At 46.2% G+C, this 17686-nt stretch overlaps 1 protein-coding gene across 2 annotated transcripts in view; it reads left to right on the forward strand.

The window, feature by feature from the left end:
• Window positions 1–17686, forward strand: part of LOC101023578 (RNA-binding protein 4) — a 54748-nt gene that overhangs the window by 30800 nt on the left and 6262 nt on the right. Inside the window, exon 3 of one of the 2 annotated variants that reach the window (XR_637092.4) lies at window positions 12264–12387. The exons of the other annotated variant lie outside the window; for it this stretch is intronic. The gene's annotated coding sequence lies outside the window, so the exon portion shown is untranslated. The remainder of the gene's footprint in view (window positions 1–12263; window positions 12388–17686) is intronic. 2 annotated transcript variants of the gene reach the window in all.

Genomic DNA, 17686 nt, shown 5'->3' on the forward strand with positions numbered 1-17686 from the left:
GGGAAGCCCTGTCTCTACAAAAAATTTAAAAATTACCTGGGCATAGTGGTGCGCATTTGTGGTCTCAGCTACTCCAGAGGCTGAGGTGGGAGGATCACTTGAACCCAGGAAGTCAAGGCTGCAGTGAGGTAAGATCAGGCCACTGCACTACAGCCTGGGTGTCTCAAAAATTTTTTATCAGGCGCAGTGTCTCATGCCTGTAATCCCGGCACTTCGGGAGGCTGAGGCAGGCGGATCCCCTGAGGTCAGGAGTTCGAGACCAGCCTGGCCAACTTGGTGAAACCCAGTCTCTACTAAAAAATACAAAGGGAGGCAGAGGTTGCAGTGAGCCGAGATTGAGCCACTAACTCAAGCCTGGGGGAAAAGAGCGATACTTCTCTCAAAAAAAATTTTATTTTTAAATTTCTTGATTCTGTTAGAGGAAGTCATTGTTGCTTTCTGCTTTGAGATCCTGATCTCCCTGTAACAGACAACGTAAGAGTAGTTTTTTCATAACTCAGAATCTGGCCTGGCTTAATGCTATATTCATACTAGATGCTTTTCCATTTTCTCTTTTAAACTATTGTTTGTGTGTGTGGGTTTTTTTTTTTTTCCCCTTGAGACACGGTCTCTCTTGCCCAGACTGGAGTGCACTGGCATGATCTTGGCTCACTGCAGCCTGTGCCTTCCATGTTCAAGTGATTCTCCTGCCTCAGCCTCCTGAGTAACTGGGATTACAGGCGCCCGCCACCACACCTGGCTAATTTTTGTATTTTTAGTAGAGATGGAGTTTCACCATGGCCAATCTGGTCTCAAACTCCCAGACTCAAGTGATTCGCCTGCCTCCTAAGGTGCTGGAATTACAGGCATGAGCCACCACACCCAGCCTTAAACTATTGACTTGTTGAGAGGAAAAACTTTATCAAGAACAATGGCAGACTAGGCAACATAGCAGGATCCTGTTTCTAAGACAATTTTAAAATTAGCTCTGTGTGGTGGATATGCAGCTGAAGTTCCAGCTACTAAGAGAGGCTGAAGCGGGAGGATAGTTTGAGCCCAGGAGTTTCAGGCTGTGGTGAGCCGATTGTGTCACTATACTCCAGCCCAGGTGACAGAGCAAGATGAATTATTTTTAAGAGGTGATTTGGAAAGATTGACTATAATTCACTGATTTTCAACATCGATGTATTATGAAGTTTTCTTTATGCTTCCAATCAAGTGTATCTTTGAGTTGAAGCCATGTAGTTGGCTCTTTGTAATTGACAAGGTTATGCTGTCACTCCTTAACTCAGGAGTAATAAAGTACTTTTTCTTGCTTTTTGTTTAGCCATCTAGCTCTTTTTGTTTTTTAGACACCCAAGCTGCAGTGCTGTGGCATGATCATAGCTCACTGTAACTCTGATCTCCTGAGCTCAAGGGATCCTCCTGCCTTGGCCTCCTAAAGTTTTTGCGGAGATTATATGTGAGCCACTGCGCCTGGCCAAAATGTAGTTTTTCAAGAGTAATGCTTTAATAAACTGATTTTTCCCCGATAGCATTTCACTGTTCATTCTGTCTAGTAAATGTCTAGCTGGATTTCTATTTCGCTAGGTACTCCCTGATTACCTGCAATTAGGTTAGCATGTGGTGAATACAAAGATCAATAGGGCATTGTGCCTGTCCTCACTGTGCCTCCACAAGCAGCTGCTTGTCTGGGTCTTGGGTGTACAAATAATTGATATGTCCTTGGAAGTCAGGTTGGGGTGGGAATGGTCATACTACTTTGTATTGATGACATGTGGCCTGGCCTGGTTCTGCGTGAGTCAAAGGACCATGGAGGGCAGAGTTTTCAGGGTGATCTTGGAGTTTAACTTGATGTTAACCCTGTTAACTTTGCCTTAAAAGTTTTCCGGCCAGGAGTGGTGGCTTGACGCCTATAATCCCAGCACTTTGGGAGGTCAAGGCAGCAGATCGCCTGAGGTTGGGAGTTCAAGACCAGCCTGTCCAACATGGAGAAACCCCATCTCTACTGAAAACACAAAAAATTAGCCAGTCATGGTGGTGGGCGCCTGTAATCCCAGCTACTCGGGAGGCTGAGGCAGGAGAATCACTTGAACCCGGGAGGCAGAGGTTGCCGGGAGCTGAGGTAGCGCCATTGAACTCCACCCTGGGCAATGAGAGTGAAAGTATGTCCTTAAAATAATTATAATAGGCCAGGCGTGGTGGCTCAAGCCGGTAATCCCAGCACTTTGGGAGGCTGAGACGGGCGGATCATAAGGTCAGGAGATCGAGACCATCCTGGCTAACACGGTGAAACCCCGTCTCTACTAAAAAATACAAAAAACTAGCCGGGCGAGGTGGCAGGTGCCTGTAGTCCCAGCTACTCGGGAGGCTGAGGCAGGAGAATGGCGTAAACCTGGGAGGCGGAGCTTGCAGTGAGCTGAGATCTGGCCACTGCACTCCAGCCTGGGCGACAGAGCAAGACTCAATAATAATAATAATAATAATAATAATAATAATTTAAAAATGAGCTGGTCATGGTGACTCACGCCTGTAGTTCCAGCTACTCAGGAGGCTGAGATGGGAGGATTGCTCGATGCCAGGGATAGAGGTTGCAGTGAACAGAGATGGTATCACTGGACTCCATCCTGGGTGACAGAGTGGGACCCTGTCTCAAAAGTTCCAGGCATCCTCAAAATTGGGGTTTTCGGTGAATGCTAAATTAAACCAGGCTCTTTACCCTAGAGCTACACATCAGTACTTAAAGTAGTCTCAGGGGGATGCAGTAGTGAGAGATCATTGGCACTGGTACTAAGTGCTGTTTCAAATTACCCAGGTCAGTTTGCTCTCAGTAGTTTTGTGTTCTTATACATCATCTCATTCTGAGGTAAAAGGAATTCCCAGGATGATGGTGATGGGAAGTCCCAGGACTCCCTTTCTGCAGTAGATTTGGAGAACAGTAGTCCAGGTTGAAGCAAGAGAAAGTATACTTCTAAGAGGGGATGTCTCAGACAAAAAACTGTATTAGAATATACTGAGGAAATTTTTGCCTTACTTGGAGAGTTTCGAGCTGAATTACTGATGAAGTACAGAGAAAATGAAAAAATTAAGGTAAATATTAACTAGAACAAACAAAAACTTGTGAAGTATTATAACATGAGGATTTTCTTTTTTGAGACGGAGTCTTGCTCTGTCACCCAGGCTGGAGTGCAGTGGCGTGATCTCGGCTCACTGCAAGCTCCACCTCTTGGGTTCATGCCATCCATTCTCCTGCCTCAGCCTCCTGAGTAGCTGGGACTACAGGCGCCCGCCACCACACCCGGCTGAGTTCTGAATTTTTTTAGTAGAGACGGGGTTTCACTGTGTTAGCCAGGATGGTCTCAATCTCCTGACCTTGTGATCCACCCCCCTTGGCCCACCAAAGTGTTGGGATTACAGGCGTGAGCCACCGCGCCCGGCCAACATGAGGATTTTCTTACTCCGTTTGAGCTACTGTAACAAAAGACCATAAACTGGATGGCTTATACACAACAGAATTTTATTTCTCAGCGTTTTGGAGCCTGGGAAGGCCAAGATCAAGGCTGTGGCAGACTTGGTGCCTGGATCCTGTCTTGAGTTTGCAAGGCAGGAAGGGTGAGGGATTTCTCTGGGGTTTCTTCTATATAAGGGCACAAATCCCATTGATGAGGGCTTTGTTCTGTGGTGTAATCACCTCTCAAAGGTGTACCTAATACTTTCACCTTGGGGATTCGGATTTTAACATGAATTTTCGGGGGACATAAACACTCAAACCATAGCAGGATTCAACTGTATGTGATATTTACCTAGTTACGATTGTTGTAGCTCTGAATATTGTAATAAAATAATAATCTGATGAAGTGGGGATGGGTGGGTAATATGTGTAAGAGCAAAACTCATAGAAATGAGGAATTTTTTTTTTTTTGGTCGTCCAGGCCGGAGCGCAGTGGTACGATCTCGGCTTACTGCAAGCTCCGCCTCCCAGGTTCATGCCATTCTCCTGCCTCAGCCTCCTGAGTAGCTGGGACTACAGGTGCCCTCCACCATGCTTGGCTAATTTTTTTGTATTTTAGTAGAGATGGGGTTTCACCATGTTAGCCAGGATGGTCTGGATCTCCTGACCTTGTGATCTGCCCACCTTGGCCTCCCAAAGTGCTGGGATTACGGGCATAAGCCATCACGCACAGCCAAAAGGAAATTTTTTAAAGTGGCAAATGGATTATGAACATCTTATTCAGAAATAAAGGTAAAGGACAGCTAAAAAGGCAAAAGCAGTTGGCTTCTGGGGAAGGTGGGGCAGGGGACTTTTTGAAGCCTTAATATTTGCTTTGTTAAACCATGTTCTTGCATTATTAAGTTTTTTCATGCTAACAACTCTATTTTGTCAAGCCAGATTATGATGGCTTAACATGAGTGAACCTTCTAGCTTCTCATCAGATGCAAATCTGACAGGAATAGGGACTTGTGTTACTTTATGGCAGGTAAATAGCACCCTTGAGATACAAAATTGGGATGGTTTCGGGCCTGGTGGCGCCTGTCTAGTCTCAGCTACTAGGGAGGCTGAGGTGCAAAGATTGAGCGCAGGAGTTCCAAGGCCAGCCTGGCCAACATAGTGAGACCTGACCTGTCTGAAACATATACCCGCCCACCCCCATCCCCACCCCCACCAAAACAGGGATGGTTCTTCCTGTCCCCTTAAGGAGACACGACACCAAAGGAGAAAGTACTTGGATAGTGATGAGTGAATTGAGCATTTTATTGCTGCTTTCATTTTTGTCTTGTCACAGCTAACAGGGAGGTTGAGTACTCTGTCCACTGGGGGCTGGTGCTTCCATTGAGGGTTGTATGTGCCTGCTGATTTCTTTGAGTTCCTCTATCGAACATCAGAATTGTTTGTATTCAGATATGCGACAAGATGGGACTTCTGAGTTTCACAGTGTAAGGAAGATTGACACCTAACCAAGTTTGGGGCTTCCTTTGTACAGTTGACCATTGAACAACAAGGGTTTGAACTGTTGTGCAGGTTCACTTATACATGGACTTATAGATGGATTTTCTTCTGCCTCTGCTGCCCTGAGACAGCCAGACCAACCCCTCCTCCTACTTTTCCTCAGCCTATTCAACATAAATACTATCGGGATGAACACCTTTATGATGATTCACTTCTACTTAATTTTTTTTTTTTTTTTTTTTTGAGAGGGAGTCTTGCTCTGTCACCCAGGCTGGAGTGCAGTGATGTGATCTCGGCTCACTGCAACCTCTGCCTCTTGGGTCCAAGCAAATCTCCTGTCTCAGCCTTCTGAGTAGCTGGAACTGTAGGCACATGCCAACCATGCCCAGGTAACTTTTGTATTTTTAGTAGAGACAGGGTTTCACCATATTGGTCAGGCTGTTCTCGAACTCTTGACCTCAGGTGATCCACCCACCTCAGCCTCCCAAAGTGTTAGGATTATAGGTGTGACCCACCGCGCCCAGCCTTTTGTTTAGCTTTTATTGTAAGAATACAGTATACATGTAACACATGAAATATGTTAATTGACTTATGACCTGTAAGGCTTCCAGTCAACAACAGGCTACTACGTTTTGGGAAATAAAAAATCATACATGGGTTTTCTTTTTTTCTTTTTTTTTTTTTTTTTGACAGAGTCCTGCTCTGTCGCCCAGGATAGGGAATCACACTTTGAATACATGCCTCAATTAAAAAGGCAAAAAATAAGCAGGGCACAGTGGCATGCACCTGTAGTCTCAGGTACTTGGCAGGCCAAGGTGCAGGGATTGCTTGAGCAGCCCAGGAGTTCAAGCCCAGCGGGACAACAGCAAGACTCTCTCTAAAAATATTACTTATTTTAGAGACAGGGTCTTGCTCTGTCACCCAGGCTAGAGTGCCACGGTGTTATATCTCACTGCAGCCATAGCTCCGAGGCCCAAATGATCCTCCAGTCTCAGCCTCCCAAGTATTTAGGACTACAGGCGTATGCCACCAAGCCCTATTAACTTTTTAAAAAATTTTATTTTTGAGACAAGGTCTCACTTTGTTCTCTAGGCTGGAGTGCTGTGGTGCAAACATGTCTCACTGCAACCTTGACCTCCCAGGCTGAAGCTATCCTCTCGCCTCAGCCTCCTGAGTAGCTGGGACCACAGGCATGCACCACCACGCCCAGCTCAGTTTTGATTTTTTTTTTTTTTTTTTTTTTCTTTTAGAGACAAGGTTTTCCCCTGTAGCCCAGCCTGGTCTTGAACTCCTGGGCTTAAGTGATCCTCCTGCCTTAGCCTCCCAAAGTGCTGGGATTACAGGTGTGAGCCACTGTGCCCCACCTACAGATAATTTGTTTTTTTATTTTTTGAGATGGAGTCTCACTCTGTCGCCCAGGCTGGAGTCCAGTGGCGCCATCTCGGCTCACTACAGTGTCTGCCTCCCAGGTTCAAGCGATTCTCCTCCCTCAGCCTCCTGAGTAGCTAGGATTACAGGCGCATACCACCATGCCTAGCTAAATTTTTTTTTGTAGTTTTAGTAGAGACAAGGTTTCACCATGTTGGTCAGGGTGGTCTTGAACTTCTGACCTTGTGATCCGCCCGCCTCGGCCTCCCAAAAGTACTGGGATTATAGGCGTGAGCCACCGCGCCCAGCCTTCTTTTTACTTCTTTAAAATTTTGCTGGGCGTGGTAGCCCACACTTGTAATCCCAGCTACTCAGGAGGCTGAGGCAGGAGAATCGCTTGAACCTGGGAGGTGTAGGTTGCAGTGAGCCAAGATTGCACCACTGCACTCCAACCTGGGTGACAGAGTGAGACTGTCTCAAAAAAAAAAAAAAAAAAAAAATGTGCCCATAAGTATAGTTTTTTTTTTAAAACAAAAAGGATAAGGTTATATTTAAACAATTCTTAGACATAATGTTTTAACATTTTTTGATGTGTCTGAAATTTGTGTCTTGCTTATCCATATGTTTCATAGTTCAATTGGCAGTGTTTAATTTTTTTTTTTTTTTTTTGAGACAGAGTCTTGCTCTGTTACCCAGGCAGGAATGCAGTGGCATGATCTCACTTTATAACCTCCACCTCCTGGGCTCAAGTGATCCTCCCACCTCAGCCTCCTGAATAGCTGGGACTACAAATGCACACCACCACGCCCGGCTAATTGTTTTTGTATTTTTTTTTTTGTAGAGATGGGGTTTCGCCATGTTGAGTGGCTGGTCTTAAACTCCTCAGCTCAAGCGATCCGCCCACCTCAGCCTCCCAAAGTGCTGGGATTACAGGCGTGAGCCACTACGTCTGACTGGCAGTGTTTTAGTAGTGTATAAAATAATGTTGTACCTAGGCCGGGTGCGGTGGCTCACACCTGTAATCCCAGCACTGGGAAGCTGAGGCGGGCGGATCACGAGGTCAGGAGATCGAGACCATCCTGGCTAACATGGTGAAACCCTGTCTCTACTGAAAATACAAAAAATTAGCTGGGCGTGGTTGCTTGTGCCTGTAGTCCCAGCTACTCCGGAGGCTGAGGCAGGAGAATGGCGTGAACCTGGGAGGCGGAGCTTGTAGTGAGCCAAGATAGCACCACTGCACTCCAGCCTGCACGACAGAGCGAGACTCTGTCTTCCAAAAAAAAAAAAAAAAAGTTGTACCTGAAAGTTAGTGACATTTTGTATTAGATAAAAAATGGTTATTTGGTATGAGTGCAGGTATTTTAATAAGCTACATTCCTAGATATTGATGGGCAGTTTATATTTTGCTGTGTGTCAAATTGTCCTCAAGTCATTACAATGTATATTCCCACCAGTTAGATGTGAAAGGCTTCACCTAAAACCATTACCTTGTGGGGGTATTTCAACATTAATGGGGGGGGGTGACACAAATATTCAGACCATAGCTGTCTTACTGTATTTATAATTAGTGTCTATTTTTGTAATGAGTGAGGTTTTAATTTTTCGTAGAGACAGAGTCTTGCCATGTTGCCCTGTCTGGTCTCCTCCTGCCCTCAAGTGATCCTCCTGACTTGGCCTCCCAAAGTGTTGGTATTACAGGCTCAAGCCACTGTGTGATCTCGGCTCACCGCAACCTCCGCCTCCCAGGTCCCGGTTCAAGCGTTCAAGCAGTTCTGCTGCCTCAGCCTCCTGAGTAGGTGGGATTATAGGCACGCACCACCACACCCAGCTAATTTTTGTATTTTTTTGTGTTTTTAGTAGAGATGAGGTTTCACCATGTTGGCCAGGCTGGTCTCGAACTGCTGACCTCGTGATCTGCCTACCTCGGCCTCCCAAAGTGCTGGGATTATAGGTGTGACCCACCACGCCATACCTGGAGTTTTGCTCTTGTTGCCCAGGCTGGAGTGCAATGGTATGGGTTTAAGTGATTCTCTTGCCTCAGACTCTTGATTAGCTGGGAATATAGGCATGTGCCACCACACCTGGCTAATTTTGTATTTTTAGTAGAGATGGGGTTTCTCCATGTTGGTCAGGCTGGTCTCCTGACCTCAGGTGATCTGCCCGCCTCAGCCTACCAAAGTGCTAGGATTACAAGCATGAGCACCGCGCCTGGCAGCCCTTTATATTTTTAAGAGTCGTTTGTATTTCCTTTTTGTCTTTTTATATCTTTAGCACTTAGCTTTAAAAAAAAAAAATTAGGCTTTTGGGCGCCTGTAATTCCATCTACTCGGGAGGCTGAAGCAGGAGAATCATTTGAACCCAGGAGGTGGAGGTTGCAGTGAGCTGAGATCACACCACTGCACTCCAGCCTGGGTGATAAGAGCAAGACCCTGTCTCAACAACAAGAAGAAGAAATACTTGGGCATCAGCCAAGTCTTTTGATCCCAAGATGACTTCTTTAACAAGTTTCCTTTAGGTTTTACTGCTGGACATCCTTAAGATAAGAAATTGGGCTGGCAAGCCTGGGTAATATGTCAAAACTCTATCTCTACAAAAAATTTTTAAAAATAGCTGAGCATGGTGCTGTGTACCTGTAGTTCCAGCTACTCTTGAGTTTGAGGTAGGAGGGTTGTTTCAGCCCGGGACATTGAGGCTGCAGTGAGCCATGATCGTGCCACTGCACTCCAGCCTGGGCAACAGAGCAAGATACTGTCTCAAAAAAAAAAAAAAAAAAGAAAAAGAAAGAAACGGGGTTTGGCAGTGTTTTCCCCCATCACTTAGGGAGAATGGATAAATCATATCAGTGGTACAGTATTCTTACTTTGTTTTGTTTTCTCTTGTTTTGAGACAAGATCTCACTGTTGCTCAGGCTGGAGGGCAGTGTTGCAATCATGGTTCACTGGGGCTGTGAACTTCTGGGCTCAAGTGTCCTCTCACTTCAACCTCCTGAGTAGCTGGGGTTATAGGCATGAGCCACCATGGCCAGCTGGCACATCATTCTTAAACACCAACTAATGTGGAAGAGTCTTTGTTGTTTTGTTTTGGAGACATTCCATTCCAAAATGCCAACCTGTTAATTTCTTTAACTTCTTTTTTTGAGACGGAGTTTTGTTCTCACTGCCCAGGCTGGAGTGCAATGGTGCGATCTCGGCTCCCTGCAAACTCTGCCACCTGTATTCAAGTGATTCTCCTGTCTCAGTCTCCCGAGTAGCTGGGATTACAGGCACGTGCAATCACGTCTGGCTAATTTTTGTATTTTTAGTAGAGATGGGGTTTCATCATATTGGTCAGGCTGGTCTTGAACTCCTGACCTCAGGTGATCCACCCTGAGGTGGATCGGCTCGGTCTCCTAAAGTGCTGGGATTACAGGCGTGAGCCACTGTGCCCAGCCTAATTTCTTGAACTTCTTACCTTGTGTTCCTTACCTCAATTCTTTACAGGTTGCTTTTTTTTTTTTTTTGAGACAGTTTTGCTCTGTCACTCAGGCTGGAGTCCAGTGGCATGATCGCAGCCTCCTGCAACCTCTGCTTCCTGGGTTCAAGTGATTCTCCTGCCTCAGCCTCCCAAATAGCTGGGACTACATGTGTGCACCCCCACGCCTGGCTAATCTTTTTTATTTTTTGTAGAGTTGGGGTTTTGCCATGTTGACCAGGCTGGTCTCAAACTCCTGAATTCAGGTGATTCAGCCACCTTGGCTTCCCGAAGTGCTGGGATTTCAGGCATGAGCCACTGTGCCCGGCCCACTTTTCTGTTTAAAAGATTGTTCCTTGTTTCTGCTACATGTCCCTAATGGTTGTGTGGTAGTTTCTCCTCCATGTCATCTTCATGACCTAAACTAATGGAAGCTCCAACGTCTAAAACTTACATTCTAGTCCAAGACAAGTAATGAACATAGTAAATAACTAAATTATGTGTTAGGACGTAAGACCTTTGTATTAAAAAGGTTCAAGTTGAGTAGCGAGGATTGGGAGAGCTAGTGCAGCATATGTGTGTGCAGATTGCTGTGATAAATAGGGGGCCAGGCCTGTGTATTTAAAAATTTTTATAATTTTTAAAAAATAGAATTATATTTCTTTTTTTGTTTTTTTTTTTTTTGAGATGGAGTTTTGCTCTTGTCACCCAGGCTGGAATGCGATGGCGTGATCTTGGCTCACTGCAACTTCTGCCTCCCAGGTTCTAGCGATTCTTCTGCCTCAGCCTCCTCAGTAGCTGGGATTATAGTCATGCACCACCATGCCTGGCTAATTTTTGTATTTTAGTAGCGATGGTGTTTCACCATATTGACCCTGCTGATTTCGAACTCCTGACCTCAGGTGATCCACCTGCCTCGGCCTCCCAAAGTGCTGGGATTATAGGAATGAGCCACTGCACCTGGCTTGGGCCTCTTAAAAAAGTGAGATTTGAGCAATGAGTTGAATTAGATGTAAGTTAGCACCAGGTATCTGGGGGAAAAGTACTCCAGGTAGAGAGAATATCTTGAGCAAGGGTCTCAAGGTGGAAGTGTTCTAACAGTAAGGAGGCCAGTGGCAAGAGTGAGTGAGGGGAGAGAGGAGCAGAAGAGGTCAGGTAGTTAGCAGATCTAGTAGTTAATCTATGGCCTTTCTGGCCTTCATTCTGAGTAAACTAGTCTTGTGGGGTTTTTAAGCAGTGTCATAATGTGATGTACTTTTTACAAAAATTGGCTCTTCAGAGCTTTTTTTTTTTTTTTTTTAAACCACTCTTTCAATCCAGGTTTTCCTGACTCTGGGAAGAACCAGGAAGAGATGGCCCTGAAGTATTCTTTTTTTTTTTTTTTTTTGAGATGGAGTTTTGCTTTTGTTGTCCAGGCTGGAGTGCAATGATGTGATCTCAGCTCACCACACCCTCCGCCTCCTGGGTTCAAGTGATTCTCCTTCCTCCCGAGTAACTGGGATTACAGGTGCCCACCACCATGCCCAGCTAATTTTATATATATATATTTTTTTAGGTGGAGTCTTGCTCTGTTGCCCAGGCTGGAGTGCAGTGGCTCAATCTCAGCTCACTGCAAGCTCCGCCTCTTGGGTTCACGCCATTCTCCTGCCTCAGCCTCCCGAGTAGCTGGGACTACAGGCGCCTGCCACCACTCCCGGCTAATTTTTTTTTTGTATTTTTAGTAGAAATGGGGTTTCACTGTGTTAGGATGGTCTCGATCTCCTGACCTTGTGATCCACCCGCCTCGGCCTCCCAAAGTGCTGAGATAACAGGTGTGAGCCACTGCGTCCAGCCTAATTTGGTATTTTTTTAGTAGAGACGGGGATTCTCCATGTCGGTCAGGCTGGTCTCGAACTCCCAACCTCGGTTGATCTCACCTTGGCCTCCCAAAGGGCTGAGGTTACAGGCGTGAGCCACCATGCCAGGCCTGAGTATTCTTTTCAAACAATAAAATACACGAGTTTTGAAAACAATTTGATACATTGTGACAATGTGCTTTATGGGAGTGGGGGGGCTTTTTTTTTTCTTTTTAAAAGATGGTGTCTCACTCTATTGCCCAGGCTGGAGTACACTGGCATGATCTCTGCTCACTGCAGTCTCCACCTCCTGGGCTCAAGCGATTTTCGTGCCTCAGCCTTTTGAGTAACTGGGATTGTAGATGCATGCCACCACGCCCGGCTAATTTTTATATTTTTAATAGAGACAGAGTTTCACCATGTTGGCCAGGCTGGTCTCAAACTGCTGAGCTCAGGCGATCCACCACCTTGGCCGCCCAAAGTGCTGGTATTACAGGCACAGTCGTGAGCCACTGTGCCCACTCTGACAATATACTTTTGATAACTGATGGTTACAATGTTCCCATCACTGCAATCAAAATACAGAACATTTTTGTCAGCCAAAAAGCCCTTGTTCCCCTTTGTAGTTAATCCTCAGGCCCTGATCAATTTTTTAGTCTTTTTTTTTTTTTTTTTTTTTTTAGGTGCGGTCTTGCTCTGTTGCCTAGGCTGGAATACAGTGGTATGAGCATGGCTCAATGCAGCCTCGACCTTCTGAGCTGAAGCAGTCCTTCCATCTCAACCTCCCAAGAAGCTGGAACTACACAGGTATGCACCATTGCACCTGGCTAATTTATTTTTTATTTTTATCTTTTGGTAGAGATGGGGTCTCCCTATGTTGCCCAGGCTGGTTAGGAACTCCTGGCTCAAACTATACTCCTGCCTCAGCCTTCCAAAGTACTAAGATTAGGCCAGGTGCAGTGGCTCACACTTATAATCCCAGCACTTTGGGAGGGGGGCAGATCACTTGAGGCCAGGAGCTTGAGAGCAGCCTGGCCAACGTGATGAAACCCCATCTCTACTAAAAATATAAATATTAGCCAGTTGTCATCGTGTGCACCTATAGTCCCAGCTACTTCGGAGGCTGAGGCAGGAGAATCGCTTGAACCCGGGAGGTGGAGGTTGCAGTGAGATGAGATAGCGCCACTGCACTCTAGCCTGGGCTACAGAGCAAGATTCCATCTAAAACAAAAACAAAAACAAAACAAATAGGCATGAGCCACCTCGCCTGCCCCCTCCCCCACCTTTTTTTTGAGACAGGGTCTTCCTGTGTCACCCAAACTGGAGTGCAGTGTTCAACCTCTGCCTCCTCCCGGGCTCAAGCAATTTTCCCATCTCAGCCTCCCAAGTAGCTGGGACCACAGGCGCATGCCAGCATGCCCAACTTATTTCTGTATTTTTTTGTAGTCATGGTTTTGCCATGTTGCCCAAGCTGGTCTTGAACTGAGCTCTAGCCATTTGCTGCCTCAGCCTCCCAGAGTGCTGGGATTACAGGTGTGAGCCACCTAGCCTGACCCTTTTTTAATTTTTTTTTTTTTTTGAGATGGAGTTTTGCTCTTGTTGCCCAGGCTGCAATGCAGTGGCACGATCCTGGCTCAGTGCAACCTCTGCCTCCTGGATTCAAGCGATTCTCCTGCCTCAGCCTCCCTAGTAGCTGGCATTACAGGCACGCACCACCACGCCTCTCTAATTTTGTATTTTTAGTAGAGATGGGGTTTCTCGGTGGTGGTCAGGCTGGTCTTGAACTCCTGACTTCAGGTGATCCACGTGCCTTGGCCTCCCATAGTGCTGGGATTACAGATGTGAGCCACTGTGCCTGACCTAAGCTGACTTTTTTTTGTTTGTTTGTTTGTTTTTTTTTTTTTTTTTTTTTTTTTTTTGAGACGGAGTCTCGCTCTGTCGCCCAGGCTGGAGTGCAGTGGCCGGATCTCAGCTCACTGCAAGCTCCGCCTCCCGGGTTCACGCCATTCTCCGGCCTCAGCCTCCCGAGTAGCTGGGACTACAGACGCCCGCCACCTCGCCCGGCTAGTTTTTTGTATTTCTTAGTAGAGACGGGGTTTCACCGTGTTAGCCAGGATGGTCTCGATCTCCTGACCTCGTGATCCACCCGTCTCGGCCTCCCAAAGTGCTGGGATTACAGGCTTGAGCCACCGCGCCCGGCTGTTTGTTTGTTTTAAATGGGCAACTAGAATAGGCTCAGAGATTCCCTGAAATCATTGTTAATTGTCACAATTTGGGGGGATTCTCCCCCCAGGGATGTGGCTAAACATCAGTAGTGCCAAGTTTGAAATCCTCTTTAAGACTTCATTCATTGCTTTGGCTTTGTATACCATCTGGAGTTGTGCTGTTCAGTGTGGTAGCCAGAGCCATATACAGTGATGTGAGTACCAAATACCTATGGGATTTAAAAAATTAATATGATAAGCCAGGTGCTGTGGCTTATGCCTGTAATCCCAGCACTTTGGGAGGCCAAGGCAGGCAGATCACTTGATGTCAGAAGTTTGAGACCAGCCTGGTCAAGATGGTGAAACCCCATCTCTACTAAAAACACAAAAATAAGCCAGGCGTGGTGGCATGTGCCTGTAATCCCAGCTACTTGGGAGGCTGAGACAGGAGAATCGCTTGAACCCGGGAGGCGGAGGATCTAGTGAGCCAAGATTGGGCCACTGCACTCTAGCCTGGGCGACAGAGCAAGAGTCTGTCTCTCAAAAAAAATAATATGAGAAAGAATATATTCATTTTTTAATGCTCATTATATGTTGGACTGATAATTTTTTTGCATATATTAGGTAAAAATACATTAAAATTGTTTTTGTTTTTTTCCTAACCACTAGACTATCTGGGGAAAATAAAATTAATACAACTTAATTTCACCTGTTTCAGTTCCCTATGTGGTTTGCATTTGTGGCTCACATTGTATTTCTGTTATTAACACTGATCCAGGTGCTAAAGACTCTTGATATCTCCAGTTCAAAACCTCTCTTCTGTGCTCAAGATTCAGGGATCTGGAGACCTAGTTGACATTTCTTCTTGGTTCTCTTTTTTTTTTTTTTTTTGAGATGGAGTCTTACTCTGTTGCCCAGGCTGGAGTGCAGTGGCGTGATCTCGGCTCACTGCAACCTCCGCCTCCCGGGTTCAAGCGATTCTTCTGCCTCAGTCTCCTGAGTAGCTGGGACTACAGGCGTGTGCCACTACACCTGGCTAATTTTTGTAGTTTTAGTACAGATGGGATTTCACCATATTGGCCAGGCTAGTCTCGAACTACTGACCTCGGGTTCCTCCTGCCTTGGCCTCCCAACATGCTGGGATTGCAAGCATGAGCTATTGTGCCTGGCTGGTTCTCTTAATACACCTCCAACTTGGTACATCTGAGATAGAGCTCCGGAGACTTCTCACTCTAAAATCATTTCTCCTTCAGTCTTCCTTATCCCCTTCTCTTCCAGCCAGATTCCTGGTAGTCATTCTTACCCCCTCCCCAACCATCAGCAGCTGTTCACCACGCTTATATCACATGTTGCCTCTTTTCTCTATGTCTTTGCCACAGCCATAGTCTAGACCATGCTATCCTCTCCCACCAAGATGACTACAGTGACCTCCACGTCTGTCTTTTCCTTATCCTTGTGTCTTCAAAGTATTCTCCATTTAGTAGCCAGAATGATCTTGTGAAATGTAAATCAGATGTTCCTTACTTAGAACCTTTCAGCAACTTCCAATTTTATCTAAAGTAAAATGCCCAATCCCTTAGTTTGATCGTGCCTTGCCTCTGTCACACTCTATTATCTCAGGCCCTTTTCCCTATTTATCTATCCTTTTCTGACCACACTGACTCTCCTTTCAGATCGTTGTATACACTGAGCTCTTTCCTGCCTCAGGGCCGTTTTTTTTTTTTTTGAAACGGAGTCTCGCTCTGTCACCCAGGCTGGAGTGCGGTGGCCGGATCTCTGCTCACTGCAAGCTCCGCCTCCCGGGTTTATGCCATTCTCCTGCCTCAGCCTCCCGAGTAGCTGGGACTACAGGCGCTCGCCACCTCGCCCGGCTAGTTTTTTTTTTGTATTTTTAGTAGAGACGGGGTTTCACCATGTTAGCCAGGATGGTCTCGATCTCCTGACCTCGTGATCCGTCCGTCTCGGCCTCCCAAAGTGCTGGGATTACAGGCTTGAGCCACCGCGCCCGAGGGCCGTTTTTTTGTTTGTTTGTTTTAATTAAATCTGGAAGGACCTTTCTCTTTACTGCTTTAGAGCTAACTTATCCTCAGATCTTAGCTTCAGGATCAAGTATCGGAATGCCCTCCTAAACCACCTGTAGCTTAGTAGATATGTCCTCCCATTATTCCCTGCCATTGGACCTATTTTGTGTAATTTGTGGTACTTGTCACAAATTCTTTTTCTTTTTTTTTCTTTTTGAGATGGAGTCTTTTTTTTTTTTGAGACGGAGTCTTGCTCTGTCAGCCAGGCTGGAGTGCAGTGGCAGGATCTTGGCTCACTACAACCTCCGCCTCCCGCGTTCAAGTGATTCTCCTACTTCAGCCTACCGAATAGGTAGAATTACAGGCTCCTGCCTAATTTTTTTGTATTTTTAGTAGAGACAGGGTTTTGCCATGTTGTCCAGGCTGGTCTCGAACTCCTGACCTCAGGTGATCTTCCCGCCTTGGCCTCCCAAAGTGCTGGGATTACAGGCATGAGCCACCGCACCAGGCCACTAATTTCTTTTTTGTTTTAGACGGAGTCTCGCTCTGTCGCCCAGGCTGAAGTACAGTGGCACGATCTCGGCTCACTGCAATCTCCACCTCCCAGATTCAAGCGATTCTCTGCCTCAGCCTCCTGAGTAGCTGGGATTACAGGTGCGTGCCACCACGCCTGGCTAATTTTTGTATTTTTAGTAGAGACAGGGTTTCACCATGTTGGTCAGGCTGGTCTCGAACTCCTGACCTCGTGATCCACCCGCCTCGACCTCCCAGAGTGCTGGGATTACAGGCGTAGGTAGACCACTGCGCCCAGCCTAAACTTTCTAAACCTCAGTTGCTTAATTGCTGGGAGAGCCAGGATGCTACCTCATTGGGTTCTTGTGGATTTGCAGAGGTGACAGATACGCAGTTTGAATTTGGCCTGGATTCTCAAAGGCCCTGCAAACCTAAGGCACTTCAGATTGAATTCATCTTGTCAGATTTTTCACTCTTCCCCCACAAGTCCTGGAGCTGATTCTATCATTTCTTGCATTTCATTCCTCCTCAGCAGTAGAGCCTAGCTCTGGTCTGAAGAAAGATGAGATTGATCTTCCAACAAACTGACAGCTCTTCCCAGGAATATTTACTTCTCCCCTCCTTCCTTTTCCTGAATCTCCTAGGCCAGGTGACTTCCTGAGGACCAGGTTTGTAAGCAAAATCCCGACAAGCTATGAAACCAATCTGGGGCAAGTTGCTTCCCTTTCCTGGTCCATCTTTCAGGCAGCTGACCTTTTTCTGCCCTTAGGACAAGTTCCTAACAGTGCATTGAGTACCCTGAGGGTCTAGTGTCTTTCTGTGCCATGCCAGCTTCACTGTGTATCTGGAAACCCGAGGAAGGGGGTAAATCTGAGGCTACAGAAACCACATATGCCTCATTCATCACCATGTTCCCACATCCTAGCTCATAGTAGGAATTCAAACAGCTGATAAATGAATTCAGGAGCTTTTAGTGTTGAGAGCCCTCATGAGACTCTGAAGTGGTCTATAGTGAGAAACTTGGTCTTGGTGAACTAAAGGAATTTTGTATTCACAATATGTAATTTCTCATATGAGAAGTAAGGTTTAGAAATAAAAACATTGGCCGGGTGCAGTGGCTCACGCCTGTAATCCCAGCATTTTGGGAGGCCGAGGCAGGTAGACCACCTGAGGTCAGGTGTTCAAGACCAGCCTGACCAACGTGGTGAAACTCCATCTCTACTAAAAATACAAAAATTCACCAGGCGTGGTGTCGTGCGACTGTAATCCCAGCTACTGGGAAGGTTGAGACAGGAGAATTGCTTGAACCTGGGAGGCAGAGGTTGCAGTGAGCCGAGATCATACCAGTGCACTCGAGCCTGGGCGACA

Source organism: Papio anubis, chromosome 12 (assembly GCF_008728515.1).
Source record: "Papio anubis isolate 15944 chromosome 12, Panubis1.0, whole genome shotgun sequence".
Lineage (NCBI taxonomy): Eukaryota > Metazoa > Chordata > Mammalia > Primates > Cercopithecidae > Papio > Papio anubis.